This window comes from Equus caballus, chromosome 15, assembly GCF_041296265.1.
Source record: "Equus caballus isolate H_3958 breed thoroughbred chromosome 15, TB-T2T, whole genome shotgun sequence".
Lineage (NCBI taxonomy): Eukaryota > Metazoa > Chordata > Mammalia > Perissodactyla > Equidae > Equus > Equus caballus.
This window is the reverse complement of record NC_091698.1, coordinates 20980306-21001216: the sequence shown is the minus strand read 5'-3', so window position 1 is coordinate 21001216 and position 20911 is coordinate 20980306.

The following is a 20911-nucleotide window of genomic DNA, read 5'->3' as shown; positions in this document are numbered from 1 at the left end:
AACAAAACAGCAACAAAAAACCAGGCAATAAAATCACTTGTAAGGTAAAAATATAGTAAAGGCAGCAGATCAACTACCTGTGAAGATAATGTGAAGGTTAAAAAAGAAATGTACTAAAATCTCTTATTTCAATGATAAGAGGGTAATGGACAGACGCACACTAAACAAGAGACTATATGATTTGAAAAACATATAATATGGGAGGAGGTGAGTGAAAAAGTAGACCTTTTAGAGAGAGGTCAAGCTAAAGAGTCTATCTACTCAATATAGACTCATATGCATAGTATATTAAATAGGGTCCTTATGGTAATCACAAATCAGAAATGTATAACACAAATCAGAAATGTATAACAAGCAAGAAAAAAAGTAAGACAAAAGAAATCAAACATATTACTAAAGATAGCCATCAAACCACAAGGGAAGAGAGCAAGAGAAAAAGAAAGGAACAGAGAAGAACTACTAAAACACCCAGAAAACAAAAGTGACAAAATGGCAATAAATACATATTTATCAATAGCTACTTTAAATGTCAATGGACTAAATGCTCCAATCAAGTGCCATAGTGTGGCCAATTGGATAAAAAAACAAGACCCATGTATATGCTGCATACAAGAGACACACTTCAGACCTAAAGACACTCTCAAACTTTCACTAAAGGATGGAAAATGCATTCCATGCAAATTGCAAAGAAAAGAAAGCAGGGGTAGCAATACTTATATCAGACAAAATAGACTTTAAAACAAAAGCTGTAATAAGAGACAAAGACGGGCACTACATAATGATAAAGGGAACAATCCAACAAGAAAATATAACACTTGTAAATATCTATGCACCCAACATAGGAGCACCTGAATATATAAACCAATTATTAACAGAGATAAAAGGAGAAATAGACAGTAACACAATAGTAGGGGACTTTAACACTCCACTTACACCAATGGATAGATCCTCCAAACAGAAGATCAATAAGGAAACACTGGCCTTAAATGACACATTCGACCAGATGGACTTAGTAGATATATATATTACATACAATCCAAATACCACAGAATACACATTCTTTTCAAATGCACATGGAACATTTCCAGGATTGATCACATATTAGGCCACAAAACAAGTCTCAATAAATTTAAGAAGATCGAAATAATACCATGCATCTTTTCTGACCACAAAGGTATGAAACTAGGAATCAACTACAGGAAGAAAACCAGAAAAACCACAAAAATGTGGAGATTATGCAAAATCCTACTTAACAATGATTGGGTCAATGAAGAAATCAAAGAAGAAATAAAAAAATTCCTGCAGACAAATGAAAATGAAAACATGACTTGCCAAAATTTGTGGGATACAGCAAAAGCGGTTCTACGAGGGAAGTTTATAGCAATTCAGGCCTACCTCAACAGAGAAGAAAAATCCCAAATAGAAAATCTAAAAGTGTACCTAAAGGTACTGGAAAAAGAACAACAAAAGAAGCCCAAAATCAGCAGAAGGAGGGGAAAAATAAAAATCAGAGCAGAAATAAACAAAATAGAGACTAAAAAAAATAGAAAAAATTAATGAAACCAAGAGCTGGTTCTTTGAAAAGATAAACAAAATTGACAAACCCTTAGCTAGACTCACCAAGAAAAAAAAGAGAGAAGGCTCAAATAAATAAAATAAGAAATGAAAGAGAAGAGATTACAACAGACACCTCAGAAATACAAAAGATAATAAGAGAATACTATGAAAAGCTATATGCCAACAAATTGGATAATCTAGAAGAAATGGATAAATTCTCAGAAACATACAACCTTCCAAAACTGAACCAAGAAGAAGTAGAAAATTTGAATAGACTGATCACCAGTAAGGAGATTGAAACAGCAATCAAAAACCTCCCAAAAAATGAAAGTCCAGGACTAGATGGCTTCCCTGGTGAATTCTACCAAACATTCAAAGAAGACTTAATACCCATCCTTCTCAAACTATTCCAAAAAATTGAAGAGGAGGGGAGGCTTCCTAACTACTTCTACAAAACCAACATTATCCTGATACCAAAACCAGACAAGGACAACACAAAAAAAGAAAATTACAGGCCAATATCACTGATGAACATTGATGCAAAAATCCTCAACAAAATGCTAGCAAATCGAATACAACAATACAGGAAAAAGATCATACATCATGATCAAGTGGGTTTCATTCAGGGATGCAGGGATGGTTCAACATCCACAAATCTATCAAGGTGATACACCACATTAACAAAATGAAGAATGAAAATCACATGATCATCTCAATAGATGCAGAGAAGACATTTGACAAGATACGCATCCATTTATGATAAAAACTCTAAATAAAATGGGTATAGAAGGGAAATACCTCAACATAATAAAGGCCATATATGACAAACCCACAGCAAATATCATTCTCAATGGAGAAAAACTGAAAGCTATCCCTCTAAGACCAGGAACCAGACAAGGATGCCCACTGTCACCACTCTTATTTAACATAGTACTGGAAGTCCCAGCCAGAGCAATCAGGCAAGAAAAAGAAATAAAAGGGAGCCACACTGGAAAAGAAGAAGTGAAACTGTCACTCTTTGCAGATGACATGATTTATATCTAGAAAACCCTAAAGATTTCTCTAAAAAACTTTTAGAAACAATAAAGGAATACAGTCAAGTCGTGGGATACAAAATCAAGGTACAAAAATCGGTTGCATTTCTATACACTAACAACAAAGTAGCAGAAAGAGAAATTAAGAATATAATCCCATTTACAATTGCAACAAAAAGAATAAAATACCTAGGAATAAACTTAACCAAAGAGATGAAAGATCTGTACACCGAAAAGTATAAAACGTTGTTGAAAGAAAGCAATGAAGACACAAAGACATGGAAAGATATTCTGTGCTCTTGGATTGGAAGAATTAACATCGTTAAAATGTCCACACTTCCCAAAGCAATCTATAGATTCAACTCAATCCCTATCAAAGTTCCAACAACATTTTTTACAGAAATAGGACAAAGAATCCTAAAGTTTCTATGGAAAAACAAAAGACCCCGATTAGCCAAAGGATTCCTGAGAAAAAAGAACAAAGCTGGAGGTATCACACTCACTGATTTCAAAATATACTACAAAGCCATAGTAACGAAAACAGCATGGTACTGACACAAAAACAGCCACACAGATCAATGGAAGAGAATTCAGAACCCAGAAGTAAACCCACACGTTTGTGGACAGCTAATATTCGACAAGGGAGCCAAGAGCATACGATGGAGAAAGGAGAATCTCTTCAATAAATGGTGTCGGGAAAACTGGACAGCCACATGCAAAAGAATGAAAGTGGACCATTCCCTTACATCATGCACAAAAATCAACTCAAAATGGATTAAAGACTTGAATGTAAGACCCGAAACCATGAAACTTCTAGAAGAAAACATAGGCAGTATGCTCTTTGACATCAGTCTTAGCAGCATATTTTTAAGTCCCATGTCTGACCGGGCAAGGAAAACAAAAGAAAAAATGAGCAAATGGGACTACATCAAACTAAAAATCTTCTGCACAGCAAAGGAAACCATCAACGAAACGAAAAGGCACCCTAACAATTGGGAGAAGATATTTGCAAACTATATATCAGATAAGGGGTTAATATTCAAAATATACAAAGGACTAATACAGCTCAACAGAAAAAAAAACAACAATCCCATTAGAAAACGGGCAAAAGATCTGAACAGAGATTTCTCCAAAGAAGATATACGGATGGGCAACAGGTATATGAAAAGATGCTCAACATTATTAGCTATCAGGGAAATGCAAATCAAAACTACAATGAGGTATCACCTAACTCCAGTCAGAATGGCCATAATTAACACAGGAAACAACAAACGTTAGAGAGGATGTAGAGAGAAGGGAACCCTTGTTCACTGCTGGTGGGAGTGCAAACTGGTACAACCACTATGGAAAGTAGTATGGAGTATCCTCAGAAAATTGAGAATAGATCTACCATATGATCCAGCTATTCCACTGCTGGGTATTTATCCAAAGAACTTGAAAACACAAAGGCATAAAGATACTTGCACCCCTATGTTCATTGCAGCATTATACACAATAGCCAAGACATGGAAGCAACCTAGGTGCCCATCAAGGGACAAATGGATAAAGAAGATGTGGTATTTATACACGATGGACTACTACTCAGCCATAAGAAATTATGAAATCTGGCCATTTGTGACAACATGGATGGACCTTGAGGGTATTCTGCTGAGTGAAATAAGTCAGAGGGAGAAAGTCAAATACCATATGATCCCAATCATAAGTACAAGATAAAAACAATGACAAAAAACCACATAGCATTGGAGATTGGATTGGTGGTTACCATATCCAAGGGGAGGGAAGAGGGCAAAAGGGGTGATTAGGCTCGCATGTGAGGGTATGGACTATAATTAGTTTCGGGTGGTGAACAAGATGCAATGTACACAGAATTCCAAATATGATGTACATCCTAAAATAAATTAATTAATTTAAAAAAAAAAAGTGCCAGCCATCTCTTTTTCAATCATTTAGGAGCCCACTCAAAAGGAGGGATGGAAGAGAGTTTAGTGAAGAACATTACAAAGGCGTGTTGGCAGAATTAGTGGAAAGCAGGAGGGGTGGTAAAGCATCTAATCTGTTACTGCCCCCAGGCCTGAAGATGCAAGGGCAGAAAACAGCTCCTAGAACCTGCAGAGAGTTGTAGCTCTAAGAAAGGGCCGCCTGAGAGGAGCTGTAGCCTTTATAAAGGAATTGTCAGCCCACAGCCCCGCAGGGAGGAAAAGGGAATAAATTCCCTGACCATTCTTTCCTCCCACCCCTGATCTTCTGCCAGTGCTTCTATGCAGCTCAAATCAATTCCAAGCCAGAGGGCAAGGGAGCCTGTCCCTATGTGGTCCACAGAGAACAGCCTCTGGGGCACAGAGCTGGGTGCAGTAAGACAGAGAGCAGATTTGGGAAAAAAATGGAAAATACTAAAGAGTCTTCTTCAAGTGCAAAGTATTATCTCCTTTAGTTTATTGACACTATGTTTTGGAGACAGTGGAGAACTTATTAGGAGAATATTGAAATTTGGGCATGACAAATACTGACTTTGATGTATTCAGCACATGCATTATAAAATATACCCCATTCATATATTTTTTTAGGTTATTTTCCTTCTTCAAATACATTGGAGGACCAGTGGCTTTTCTGCTCGGTCTAGCTTTTGTATGTCAAGTAATTAAAATTGTTATGAAGTAAAATATATCTCTACAAGATTAGTTTCCTTATTCAAAAAAACTTTCTGGGAGCAGGTATCATTTCTGGATGTGACATCTGCAAGAGTATATTTGACAGGCGAATAAGAACCTTCTACTCACAAGAGAGCCAGTACTTTGCTGACTACTTAAACAGATGGTACTCTAGAGGTATTGGTAAAGAGCTGTTCACTTTCCCCGCCAAATCTACCAACCAAAGGGTCTCCCACCCTCTGACAATTGAGTTCTCTGACACTTACAGTTGGTCCAGATTTTTTCACACACACACATACAATAACTTTTTACAAAATGATAACCACTGCGATCAAGAGAATGGCTTCACATTATTCAGCAGAAAGATAGAGGAAGAGGCCAGTAAGAGCTCTGAAGGGAAAGTTTAAGAATTTAGAGTCAAATTCCTTTATCAGAAAACATCTATATATTTTACAGATAATGAAAACAAGGAAGAAATAACAAGCTTAGCACTATGTATTGAATCTTATTATATGTAGAGTTCTTCCAGCCATTTCCAAGACAATACACAACTAATATTCAAGGCTGAGGGAACTGAATGTTTAGATCTTTTCAAGAAAATAGGGCATATTTTGGATAATTTTCTAGGTAAATATTTTCCTGCAGGCGGAAGTTAGCCAGTAAAGTGGGTGTGATAGTAGTGGAAATCGTTCCAATTCTCAACCTGTGTGGTGACCGTTCGGGAATAAGCTGCCTAGGTTGGTGTTTGTGCAGAGTGAGAGGTTTGCTCCTCTCTTCAATTAAACCATTCACAGTGCCTCTCAACAGTCTCAGCCCTCGTGGCTCCATTGCTGACTGTGCTTCAGCCTGTGCAGGGGAAGAAAAATGGACTGGAGACAGCCTGTCCAGACGCTGATAGTCACGACACACCTGTTTCAGGAAAAATGCAGCACTTCACAGCTCCTGATGACATATTACCATTTGCTGTAGTAGTCAAGAAGGTTAGACTCACAATCTTCTAGATTGATATTTAAACATTATTAATGCAAAATCTTTGAACTGACAAGATAAATTGAACTGCAGAGAGTATGACGAAAGTAGAGATGTTACAGGTCTGACATAATTATCCCTGCCAGCTAGCTCCCCAGCTGCCCTCAGACTGCCCAACGACAACAATAAAATAAAATAAACTTTTAAAAAGAAAGGAGAGCAAAGAAGAGGGAAAAAACCTAAAAGGGCAAAAGAAAGTGGGGACTGGGGGGAGAAGACAGGAAGAGGAGAAAACGAGGTCATTCAAAGATAGACGGAACTATTGCAGTGCTCTATCTCACAGCCGTCTGCACAGAGATCCCCCGAGGGCGCTGGGAACCCTGAGGCCTGAGCCCCACCAGCCCAGCTGAATCACAGGCTGCAGAAGTGGGCATTGATTTGGCTTTTTTGCTTTACTCTTCCCTCAGGTGATTCTAATTTATTGTAGGCTTGAATACCACTCTCTAGATGATCATATCTGGTTTAACTTTTTTAACGTATGTTTGTCTGTCTGTATGTGTGCAGCCTATATATGTACATATATATATGAAATATGTTAGTATCTCATCTCTTCTGCATTTCAAATTACTGAAAAGCTTTACTCTCATGTGATTATTATTGGTTATGTTTTGTAACAATTTTGTTAATAATATTATAATTATATGTTCTATATTTTGGGGGTATCTATTTTTAAGAAGTCACAGGTTCCTTATTATTCTTATGCATGAAACAGCAAAAAACAACATGCCATAAAGTATTGTCCAACGTAAATATCACTTTCCTATAACTTGACGTCAGCTCTGTAGAGGAAAAAAGTTCAGGACAACTTCAAAAAAAGCAAAAATAAATAGATAAATAGATAAAACAAAACAAAGTGCTCATGCATATTTTACTCTTTTTTATCCAAAAACTGCTCAATATTATTTTCTTCTAATGCTCACAAACCACTTATCACTGAAGTTTTGATGACTTAAAAACTATTCAAGCCGTAGTGTTTAGACTGAGTTCTTTGACAAAGGTAAAACTGATAGGTAGTAAAGTAAGCAATATTAAAAAAAAAAAAAAAACAAGAAAAATGCCACCTGAAGAATTCTGTTTCAATAAGTAACTTATCAGAGACACTTGCTTGTAAATTTCCATGCATCTTGCCTTCAAGGAATTTTGCTATTGAATACCAGACGTGCAATACAAAATGTGGGCTTTTAAGAAAAGCCACTGTTCGGTGTGTGTAGGAAGAACCCCACTTCCTTCCCTAACAACCAATTTTCTCCTAATGTGAAAGGAATGAGGTTTAATGCCAATCTTTATGGACTTGCTGTCCTCCATGATCCTCATGTAGGGTTTCCAGCTCACCGCAGAATAATGACAGACTGCATTATACACTAGAATCACAGGTACCATTACATTGGAAAGTCTCAATATCACACATACCAAGGGTTTGATAGCATATGGGGTGTAAAATTTAACAATGTATTTTTTCTGGCTGGTGAACATTAACTCCTACTGAGCCCAGGGCTAACATATAAATACCTGGCCAAGTGTTTCATTGCCCACTTAAAGGCTGCTCCCAGAGTCCACTTAATCTTCCTGTTATAAACACTTTGAAGGGCTTTTTCAGTTTTTTAAATCCATGATTTTTTTCCCTTGGAGGTCACTTAAAGAAGGAAAAGAAGCCTATGGTGTAGAGGTCACTTAATGCCTGCCCACAAGTGGAGCACCATTAGGTTCCTCGTCACTTAGTCAAAATTGGAGCAAATGTCAAAAGCTCAGCTGCTTATGGAACTGCAAAATGAGCTTCATCCCTGAAGGACTTTGACACCTCTTTCTCCAACTCCACTGGAAAACTCTGAATTTAAAATTATTTGTTTACTGACTGAAGGCAAGATATTACGTTCATTAGAAGACAGGATATTCATTTAGGATCCAATGTTTTATTTTAAATTCAAAATCCAATTTCTACCTTCAAAGGATTCCTTAAGTTATGAATTCTTTGAGTCTGGCCTAAGAAGTATGAGAGAAGGGAAGCCATTGATTGTAGTTAAACATGCTTACAAATTAGAGGAAGTGATTTATGTACTGGACAAATTTGACTTTGGGTATGAACACTGAAAAAAAACCCAAAATATAAAATTAAATCAACATTCTTCCATGATTCAACAGTCATCAGTATTCATAAAGTCATACTTTTCTCTAAAAAAGAAAAAATTATATACTAGTAAACTAAGAAAAAATCTGATGAGAAATGCACCAAAATATCACTATAGTCTGTGAAAATGAGTGATTTTTATTTTCTTTTCTATGTTTTCTTATTATTCTATAATACATATCTTACTTTTGTAATAAAATACTAAATAAGTAATAAAGTATATCTTAGAATTTGACCATATTTCACACATGTTACTATTTATCAAAATTGTGAAAGGAGAATTATCTTCCTGATGAAAAGGTTAATACATGAAAGGCATGGAATTTCATTCATATTTTGAAGATTTGTATTGTCACCCAATTGCCAGAAATAGAAATTGGAAAGTTTAGGAAATTCATTCTTCCTACATTTACCCAAGTCAGAGAATGATGCCATTCAATTGTTCACTAATCTGAAGTTAAAATTATTATAAATATAAAGAAATTATGGACACAGCCCTGCCTTGACCCACCTCAACCTTCCTGAGCCCCTGGTGCTAGAGACATGTTAAAGCAAACAGAAAATAAAACAAAAGAAACAAAAAGCCAATACCCACTCTCACCTCATCTACTGCTCAGGGACTCATGTATATTTGGAGACACAAGAGAAAGAGTGCGTGGAAAAGGAGAGATCAAAGACGTAACAGAAAGAGAGGATGAATGTACTCTCAAGATGCCTCAACAGTGAGTAAACATCCATAATCCAACAAGGCTGCATTGCCCAACACACCAGGACACTGGAGAGATCCACACATTGGTACACACGAAGGTGGATGGATTGGAGCACATAGAAGAGGCAAAATGAGGGAGAAGCAGAGGTAGTGTCCAAAATCTTGGCCCCCCCAGCCATGGTGGCTGAGCCAGCCACCTCCACCCCAGAGAACCCAGTAGGAAGCAGTGGAAGCACGCATACAACTTTGGCCTCCAAGCCACAGCAGCACCCACAGCCATAGGGAGTCGAGTAGCAGCAGAGGAGGAGTCCTGTGATCCCAGGCCCCTGACTGCAGCTCAGAGGTTGGTAGAAGCAACAGAGGTGTGGACATGACTCTTACCTCCCATCCACAGCAGAGCCTGTGGTAACAAGGTAACAGGCAGCAGCAGTGACAGTGCACTGTAAACCAGTCTCCCTTCCCACCCTCCCTGTTCCCCTGGCCAGGACAGCAAAGCTTTCAAACCAAGTGATCCTGTATGTGGCCGAGGCATCAGCCACCCCTGTACCCCCAGCAGTGAAGCCAGTAACCCCAGTGACACCAACAATAGTGAGGTATTGACGACCCCCAGAGGCACAGGTGGTGACCTCAAGAGTACTGGTGACACCACTAATATAGTCAGTAGAAGGTGCCTATCCTCAAATACAGCCAGAGGCACTGCAGGTAAGAGAAACTGAAAACAAGGGCTACAGTGCCACCTACTGAAGAACAAAAGAAAAGTCTCTTATCTCCAACCAGTTGAGTAGTCTGAATCAAAAGAGAGCTACACCTAAATAAGAAAAGTGTTTCCTATGACAAATGTGCTGACAGAGGAATAGTTCAGCAAGCACCTCAAAAAGCCATGGTAACAGCATCACCAAAACAAAAAAAATGACAGTTGTCCAGAAAACACACATAAACTCACAGAAAAATGTGATCTGACTGACAAAGAATTAAAAATAGCTGTCATGAAGAACAAGCTACAAGAAAACTCAGAAAGGCTGTTCAATGAGCACAGGAATAAAATCAATGAACAGAAGGAATACTTTACCAAAGAGACTGAAACTCTAAAAAAGAACCAAACAGAAATTCTGAAGCTGAAGAACTCAACAAATGAGATGAAGAATGCATTATAAAGCATTGGGAACAGAGCAGATCATATGGAAGAGAGAATTAGTGAGCTTGAGGATAGAAACCTAGAAATAATCCAGGTAGAAGAGGAGAGAGAAGTAAGATTTTTTTTTAAATGAAGAAATTCTATGAGAGTTATCTGACTCCTTTAGAAGGAAAAACATAAGGATAAGGAGTATCCCAGAAGGAGAAGAGAGAAAGAAGGGAGCATAGAGCTTATTTAAAGAAATAATACCTGAGAACTTCCCACACGTGTGGAAGGAATTAGATATACAAATCCATGAAGTTAATAGAACTCCCAATTATCTCAATGCAGAAAGATTTCCTCTGAGACACATGATAATAAAACTGTCAAAAATCAATGACAAAGAAAGAATATTAAAGGCAGACAGAGAATAAAACAGTAACCTATAAAGGAACCCCCATTAGGCTATCAGCAGATTTCTCAGCAGAAACTCTACATGCCAGAGGAGAGTACAATGATATATTCAAAATATTAAAAGATAAAAACTGTTATCCAAGAATACTCTATCCAGCAAAATGATCTTTCAGATATGAAAGAGAAATAAAGGCTTTCCCAGACAAAGAAACCTGAGGGAGTTCATTGATGCTAGATTTGCCTTACAAGAATTGTTGAAAGGAGCTCTCATATCTGAAAAGTCACAGGTATACAAAGCTTTGAGCAAGATGAGATAGGCAGAGAGAATCAGAAAATTGCAACACATTATCAGAATATGTTAGTAAACACTTAATTATAAAGTATAAAGGGAAAGAAGAGAAAAATAATGATAACTACTTCAATTTGGTAACCAACTCACAATATAAAAAGCAATAATTGTGATGAAAAATCATAGAAGAGGAAGTGGAAAAGGATGGAACCTGTATAGGCAAATGAAGATAAGACACTATCAGCAGAAAACAGACTATCTTATCTATGAGACCTTTTATGCAAACCACATGGTAACCACAAAACAAAAATACAGAGCAGACACATAAAACATAAAAAAGAGTAAACTGAGGAAAACATTGCAGAAAACCACCAAAGTGAAATGGCAGACAGAAATACAAGGAAGAAGAAATAATGGAAATATAGAGCAACCAGAAAACAAAAGATAAAACGTCAGTAGTAAGTCCTCATATGTCAATAATCACCTGAACTGTAAATTGATTGAATTTATCAATCAATAGACAAAGTGGCTGGATGGATTAAAAAACAAAACTTAACAATATGCTGCCTCCAGGAAACACGTCTCAACTCTAAAGACAAACAGGCTCAGAGTGAAAGGATGGAAGATGATACCCCAAGCAAATGGCAACAAAAGAAAGCAGGTGTAGCCATACTTGTATCAGAAAAAAATAGACTCCAAACTGAAAAAATAATAATAATGAGACAAAGATGGACGTTATATGATGATACAGGGAATAGTCCATCAAGAAGATAAAACATTTAATATATATGCACCTAACATAGGAGCACCAAAATGTATAAAGCAATTATTCAAAGACCTAAAGGGAGAAACTGACAGCAACACAATAATAGTGGGGAACTTTAATACCCCACTTACATCAATCAATAGATCATCCAGACAGAAAGTCAAGAAGGAAACATTGGCCTTAAATGCAGCATTAGACCAGGTGGACTTAATAGATATATATATAGAACATTCCAACCAAAAACAGAAGAACACATATTCCTCTCAAGTGGACATGAAATATTCTCAAAAATTGACCATTTGTTGGGTAACAAAAAAATACTCAACAAATTTCAGAAGATTGAAATTATATTAAGCATCATTTCTGACCACAACAGTATGAATCTAGAAACCAACGACAAGAAGAAAGCTGGAAAAATCACAAATATATGGACACTAAACAGCATCTACTAAAGAACAATTGGATCAATGAAGAAAGCAAAGGAGAGATCAAAAAGTACCTGGAGACAAATGAAAATGAAAACATGATGCCAAAATCCATGGGATATGGCAAAAGTGGTACTAAGAGGGATGTTTATAGCAATACAGGATTACCTCAAAAAAATAAAAATCTCAAACAAACAAGGTAACGTAACACCTGAAGAAACTAGAAAAAGAACAAACAAAGCCCAAAGTCAGTAGAAAAGAATGAAATAATAAAAATCAGAGAGGAAATAAATGAAATAGAGACTAAAAAGACAACAGAAATGTCAATGAAACTAAGAGATGGTTCTTTAAAAAGACTTAAAAGATTGACAAACCTTTAGCTAGACTCACTAAGAAAAAAGGGAAGGCTCAAATAAATAAAATAGAAAAAAAGGAGAAATCACAATGATCATAGATATATAAAGGATTATAAGAGAATACCATAGAAACCTATATGCCAACAAATTGGATAACCTAAAAGAAATGGATAAATGCTTATAATCACACAACCTTCTAAAACTGAATCAGGAAGAAATAGAGAATCTGAATAGACCAATCACTAGTAAGGAGATTGAAATAGTAATCAACAACCTTGCAAAATACGAAAGTCCAGGACTGGATGGCTTCTCTGGTGAATTCTATGAAACAGTCAAAGAAGATTTAATACCTATATTTCTCAAACTCTTTCAAAAACTGAACAGGAGGGGATGCTTCCTAACTCATTTTACAAGGCCAACATTACCTTGATACCAAAACCAGAGAAGGACAACACAAAAAGAGAAAATTACAAGGCAACATTGCTCATGAACATAGATGCAAAAGTCCTCAAAAAAATACTAGGAAAGCAAATACAAGATATGTCAAAAGGATCACATACCATGATCAAGTGGGATTCATTCCAGGGATGCAAGAATGATTCAACATCATCAAATCAATCAACAAATAGCAAAATGAAAAATAAAAATCAATGATCATCTCAATAAATGCAGAGAAAGCATTTGACAATATTCAGCATCCATTTATGATAAAAACTCTGAATAAAATGAGTACAGAAGGAAATTACCTCAACATAGTAAAGGCCATACATGACACACCCATAGCTAACATCATACTCACTTGTGATTGAAAGCTATCCCTCTAAGAACAGGAACAAGACACGGATGCCTACTCTTGTCACTCTTATTCAACATAGTATTGGAAGTCCTAGCCAGAGCAATTAAGCAAGAAAAAGAAACAAAAGGGATCGAAATTGGAAAAGAAAAAGTAAAACTGTCACTATTTGCAGTTGACATAATTGTATATATAGACAACCCTAAAGAATCCACCAAAAAACTTTTAGAAATAGTAAACAAATACAATAAAAGTGTAGAGTACCAAGTCAATATACAAAAATCAGTTGCATTTCTATACACTGACAAGGAAATTGCAGGAAGAGAAATCAAGAATACATTCCCATTTACAATCACAACAAAAATAATAAAATACCTAGGAATAAGTCTAACCAAGGAGGTGAAAGACCTGTACACTGACAAATGTAAGACATTGTTGAAAGAAATTGAGGAAGACGCAAAGAAATGGGAAGATATTTCATGCTCATGGACTGGAAGAATTAACATAGTTAAAATATCCATATTACTAAATCAATCTACAGACTCAATGCAATTCCCATCAAAATCTCAATTACATTTTTCACAGAAATGGAACAAAGAATCCTAAAATTTATATGGAAGCACAAAAGACCTCAAATAGCCAAAACAAGAACAAAGCTGGAGGCATCACACTCCCTGAGTTCAAAATATACTACAAAGCTATGGTAATCAAAACAGCATGATATTGGCAGAAAAACAGATACTCAGATTGTCTTTTCAAGAATAGCCATTTTGACTGGTGTGGGGTGATATCTCATTGTGGATTTGATTTGCATTTCCCTAATAATTAGTGATTTTTGAACATCTTTCATGTGTTTGTGGCCATCTGTATATCTTTTTGGACAAATGTCTGCTCAGATCCTCTGCTCATTTTTTAAGTGAGTTGTTTGGTTTTTTGTTGGAACAGAATTGTGAGCCCAGAAATAAACCCACACATTTATAGACAGCTAATTTTTGACAAAGAAGCCAAAGACATAAAATGGAGAAAGAACAGTCTTTTAAGTAAAAATGGTTCGGTAAACTGAAAACCACATGTCAAAAAGTAAAAGTAGACCATTGTTTTACACCAAACACAAAAATTACTCAAAATGGGTCAAAGACTTGAAAGTGAGACCTGAAAACATAAAACTCCTAGAAGAAAACATAGGCCGTATTGTCTTTGACTTTGGTCTTTTTGTATATGTTTCCTCAGGTGAGGGAAATAAAAGCAAAAATAAACAAATGGAACTACATCAATCTAAAAAGCTTGTGCATCACAAAGGAAACTATCAACAAAATGAAAAGACAATCTACTAATTGGGAGAAGCTATTTGAAAATCATATATTTGATATGGGATTAATATCCAAAATATATAAAGAACTCATACATCTTTTAACAACAAAAAAACAAACAACTCAATTTAAAAACAGGCAGAGGATCTGAACAGACATTTGTCTGAAGACGATAAACAGATGGCCAACAGGCACGTAAAAAGATGTTCAACATCACTGATTATTAGGGAAAAGCAAATCAAACCCAAAATGAGATATCACTTCACACTGGTCAAAATGGCTATTACTAAAAGCACAAGAAATAACAAGTGTTGGAAAGGATGTGGAGAAAAGGGAACTCTCATACACTGCTAGTAAGAATGTAAATTGGTGCAGCCACTATGGAAAACAGTATGGAGATTCCTCAAAAAAATTAAAAATAGAACTACCATATGACCCAGCTCTTCCTCTTCTGGGTATTTATCCAAAGAACATGAGAACGCTGATTCAAAAAGATATATGCAGGCTGTCTTCCTGCTGCTGCTGTGTGGGGTCACGGCCAGCTGTGTCCGGTCCTGCTGCCTCCGGAAGCGGGCACACACTCAGCCACACCTGCCCTCCACACCTCAGCCTTGAGACCTGACAGTCATTCCTGTGGACAGCGACAGCCCCGTGCACAGCACTGTGACTTCTCTTTGGAGAGAGAATAAAGTTTGTATCTAAGTGAGGAGATCCAAGATGGCGCCGTGAGTAGTCCTCTTTGTCTCTCGCCCTTCGAGTCTACAATTATTTGGACACTTATCGCTTGACAAAGGATATCCAGACAGCATCTCAGGACGTCTGAGACACCCACGCAACTATACATCGGAAGACGGACGGACTTTCCTCCGGGAGGATGTGGAAATAGGTGAAAACTCTCCGACCCCGACGGGCAGCCTAGTACCCGCAAGCGGCTTTCTTCCAACGGACGCCCCCAGAGGATCCACACACATCTAGGGCAGGAGCGAGAACACAACAGAGGAGCGACGGTGGAAACAGGTGACCAGAACCCTACCTAAACCCCCCGCAATTACTCCTAAACGCAGAGGGAAACTTTGGAGTTGCACACCTGAGCCCGCAGGTAGAGTCTCTCCCCGCCATTGGCGGGGAGACCCAGCCTGGTGCTCGGGGCACCTGGAGGGTCCCAGAGAGAGTCACGGAGGGTACGGAGGTCTCCCAGCTGCCGTTGCCCACCCCGTGGGACTAGGGATTGCCGGAGATCTCGGAGAGGACCGGGGCTGGGGGAACTTTCAAAGGCCGGTTCTGCAACCCGGAGGGGAAGCGCTGGAGCTCTGCCAGGGCAGCAGACAAAACTCTCTGTCTGCCATTAGCAGAGGGGCCACACCGAGCATTCACGGCTCCGGGAGAGGCCCGGAGAGAATCCCAGAGGGCGGGGCGACCCCCAGCTGCCGTTGCCCGCCCCGTGGGGCTAGAGATTGCGAGAGATCTCGGAGAGGACCGGGGTGGGGGGAACTTTCAAAGGCCGGTCCTGCGACCTGGAGGGGAAGCGCCACAGTTCCGCCAGGCAGCAGACAAAACTCTCTGTCTGCCATTAGCAGAGGGGACACGCCCAGCATTCAGGGCTCCCGGGAGAGGCCCGGAGAGAAGCCCAGAGGGCGGGGCGACCCCCAGCTGCCGTTGCCCGCCCCGTGAGACTAGGGATTGCCAGAGATCTCAGAGAGGACTGGGGCTGGAGAGAGTTCCAGAGACCCAGCTTAGTAGCCTAGGGGGAAACCCTACAGGCTCACAGCAGCCTTAGGGAAAGCCTCTGCACAGCACCAGTAGAAGGCACCCGGCCGCCAGCCACAAGGCTGGAAGACCCCAGGGCAAAAGCAGCATAGCTAGGTGTACTAACCACAGACTGTAGAAGATGCCAATAGCTCTCCTGCGACCCATAGAGGACAAGTGAGATTCGGTGGGTGCCGACAGCAACGGAGCGACAAATATAAGTGATCCCACCCCTGGCCGCTGGAAAAGCCCATAACACCGTTGCAGACCCCAAGGAGAGAGCACATCTAGGTGGGCTGCAACAGTAGGCACCTGCAGCCTGAAGCCCCCCTGTGACGGCCCCCACGGCAGAGGAGGGAATCCAAAGGGCCACTGTGGCTACGAAGAGGGGCCCAGGCCCAGTTAGCAACTACGGACAGGGTTTCTGGTTGGTGAAGTATAAACAGCTGCTCCCCCCACCGCAGCAGGTGAAACAAGTGAAAGGAGCAACTAACTTCTATCTCCATGCGGAGGCACAAATCAACAACATCAAGCAATATGAAAAAATACATTAAATCTCCAGAACAGAAAGAAAGTAACAAATACACAGAAAACAAACCCAAAGAAAATGAGATATATAACCTAAATGATGATGACTTCAAAACAGCCATCATTAAGATTCTCAATGAGTTAAGAGAGAATTCTGACCGTCAACTCAACGAGTTCAGGAGCTATGTCACAAAAGAGTTTGATACGATAAAGAAGAACCAAACAGAAATATTGGAAATGAAGAACACAATAGAGGAGATTAAGAAAAATCTAGATGCTCTGAACAGTAGGGCCGATAATATGGAGGAAAGAATTAGCAATTTGGAAGATGGCAATATAGAATTGCTGCAGGCAGAGGAGGAGAGAGAAGCAAGACTAAAAAGAAATGAAGAAACTCTCCGAGAATTATCAGATACAATTAGGAGATGCAACGTAAGGATTATAGGTATACCAGAGGGAGAAGAGAAGGAGAAAGGGGCAGAAAGCCTATTCAAAGAAATAATGGCTGAGAACTTCCCAAATCTGGTGAGAGAGATGGATCTTCAGGTGACAGAAACCAATAGATCTCCAAACTTTATCAATGCAAGAAGATCAACTCCACACCATATAGTAGTGAAGCTAGCAAAAGTCAACGACAAGGAGAAAATACTAAGGACAGCCAGGCAAAAGAAACTAACCTACAAAGGAACCCCCATCAGGCTATCAGCAGATTTCTCAGCAGAAACTTTACAGGCTAGAAGAGAGTGGAAGATATATTCAAAAATCTGAAGGACAAAAATCTACAGCCGAGAATTCTCTACCCAGCGAAAATATCCTTCAAATACGATGGAGAAATAAAAACTTTCACAGATAGACAAAAATTAAGGGAGTTCATTGCCACAAAACCTCCTCTTCAGGAAATCCTCAGGAAAACCCTCATTCCTGAAAAATCCAAAAAAGGAAAGGGGCTACAAAACCAAGAGCAGAGGAGATAAGTAGAAGGACAACAACAGAGAGTAGCAGCTCTACATCAGAACAGATTAAACCATGGGACGAGAAACAAAGGAAACTGAAGAAAACCAGAAAACAAGACACAAAATGGTAGTGGTAGGCCCCCAAGTCTCAATAATCACTCTAAATGTAAATGGATTGAACTCCCCAATCAAAAGACACAGAGTGGCGGGATGGATCAAAGAACAAGACCCAACAATATGCTGCCTCCGGGAAACACACCTCAGCCCCAAAGACAAACACAGACTCAGAGTGAAGGGATGGAGAACAATACTCCAAGCTAATAATGAAGAAAAGAAAGCAGGTGTCGCTATACTAATATCAGACAAGGTAGATTTCAAAGCAAAACAGATAAAGAAAGATAAAGAGGGACAGTATATAATGATAAAAGGGACTCTCCACCAAGAAGACATAACACTTATAAATATATACGCACCCAACACAGGAGCACCAAAATTTGTAAAGCAACTCTTAATAGAACTAAAAGAAGACATCAACAACAATACAATAATAGTAGGGGACCTCAACACACCATTAACACCAATGGACAGAACATCCAGACAGAAAATCAACAAGGAAATAATAGAATTAAATGAAAAATTAGACCAGATGGACTTAATAGATATATATAGAACACTTCATCCAAAAACAGCAGGTTACACATTCTTCTCAAGTGCACATGGAACATTCTCAAGGATTGACCATATTTTGGGAACCAAAGCAAACATCAATAAATACAAGAGAGTTGAAATAATATCAAGCATCTTTTCTGATCATAACGCTATTAAACTAGAAATCAACTACAAGAAAAAAGCAGAGAAAGGTGCAAAAATGTGGAGACTAAACAACACGCTTCTCAACAATGGATCATTGAAGAAATTAAAGAAGAAATCAAATATTATCTGGAGACAAATGAAAATGAGAACACGACATACCAAATCATTTGGGATGCAGCAAAAGCAGTCCTAAGAGGGAAATTCATCGCAATACAGGCTCACCTCACTAAACAAGAAAAAGCTCACGTAAGCAACCTCAAACGACACCTAACAGAACTAGAAAAAGAAGAACAAACAAAGCCCAGAGTCAGTAGAAGGAGGGAAATAATAAAAATAAGAGCAGAAATAAACGATATTGAAACAAAAAAGACAATAGAAAGGATCAATGAAACAAAGAGTTGGTTCTTCGAAAGAATTAACAAAATTGACAAACCCCTAGCCAGACTCACCAAGAAAAGAAGAGAGAAATTGCAAATTAATAAAATCAGGAATGACAGAGGAGAAATCACAACAGATACCAATGAAATACAAGAGATCATAAGAGAATACTATGAAAAACTATATGCCAACAAATTGAACAACCTGGAAGAAATGGACAAATTCCTAGACTCCTACAATCTCCCCAAACTGAATCAGGAAGAAATGGAGAATCTGAATAGACCAATCACAAGTAAGGAAATAGAAACGGTAATCAAAAACCTCCCCAAAAACAAGAGTCCAGGACCAGACGGCTTCTCTGGAGAATTCTACCAAACATTCAAAGAAGACTTAATACCTATTCTCCTCAAACTGTTCCAGAAAATTGAGAAAGATGAAGAACTCCCTAACACATTCTATGAAGCCAACATCACTCTGATCCCCAAACCTGACAAGGACAACACAAAGAAGGAGAACTACAGGCCGATATCACTGATGAACATAGATGCAAAAATCCTCAACAAAATTTTGGCAAACCGATTACAGCAATACATCAAAAAGATTATACACCATGATCAAGTGGGATTTATACCAGGGACACAGGGATGGTTCAACATCCGCAAGTCAATCAACGTGATACACTACATCAACAAAATGAAAAACAAAAACCACATGATCATCTCAATAGATGCAGAGAAAGCATTCGACAAGATCCAACACCCATTTATGATAAAAACCCTCAGTAAAATGGGTATAGAAGGAAAGTACCTCAACATAATAAAGGCCATATATGATAGACCCACAGCCAACATCATACTCAATGGACAAAAGCTGAAAGCCATCCCTCTGAGGACAGGAACAAGACAAGGGTGCCCACTTTCACCACTCCTATTCAACATAGTACTGGAGGTGCTGGCCAGAGCAATTCGGCAGGAAAAAGAAATAAAAGGAATCCAAATAGGTAACGAAGAAGTAAAACTCTTGTTGTTTGCAGACGACATGATCTTATACATAGAAAACCCCAAAGAATCCACAGAAAAACTATTAGAAATAATCAACAACTACAGCAAAGTAGCAGGGTATAAAATTAACGTGCATAAATCAGTAGCATTTCTATACACTAACAATAAACTAACAGAAAAAGAACTCAAGAACTCTATCCCATTCACAATCGCAACGAAAAGAATAAAATACCTTGGGATAAACTTAACCAAGGAAGTGAAGGATCTATACAATGAAAACTACAAGACTTTCCTGAAAGAAATAGGCGATGACATAGAGAGATGGAAAAACATTCCTTGCACATGGATTGGAAGAATAAACATAGTTAAAATGTCCATACTACCTAAAGCAATATACAGATTCAATGCTATCCCAATCAGAATCCCAAGAACATTCTTCACAGAAATTGAACAAACAATCCTAAAATTCATATGGGGGAACAAAAGACCGCGAATTGCTAAAGCAATCCTGAGCAAGAAAAACAAAGCCGGCGGAATCACAATCCCTGATTTCAAAACATACTACAAAGCTACAGTGATCAAAACAGCATGGTACTGGTACAAAAACAGGTGCACAGATCAATGGAACAGAATTGAAAGCCCAGAGATAAAACCACACATCTATGAACAGCTAATCTTCGACAAAGGAGCAGAGGGCCTACAATGGAGAAAAGAAAGTCTCTTCAACAAATGGTGCTGGGAAAACTGGACAGCCACATGCAAAAGATTGAAAATTGACCATTCTTTTTCACCACACACCAAAATAAACTCAAAATGGATCAAAAACCTAAAGATTAGGCCTGAGACAATAAGGCTTTTGGAAGAGAATATAGGCAGTACACTCTTTGACATCAGTTTCAAAAGAATCTTTTCGGACACTGTAA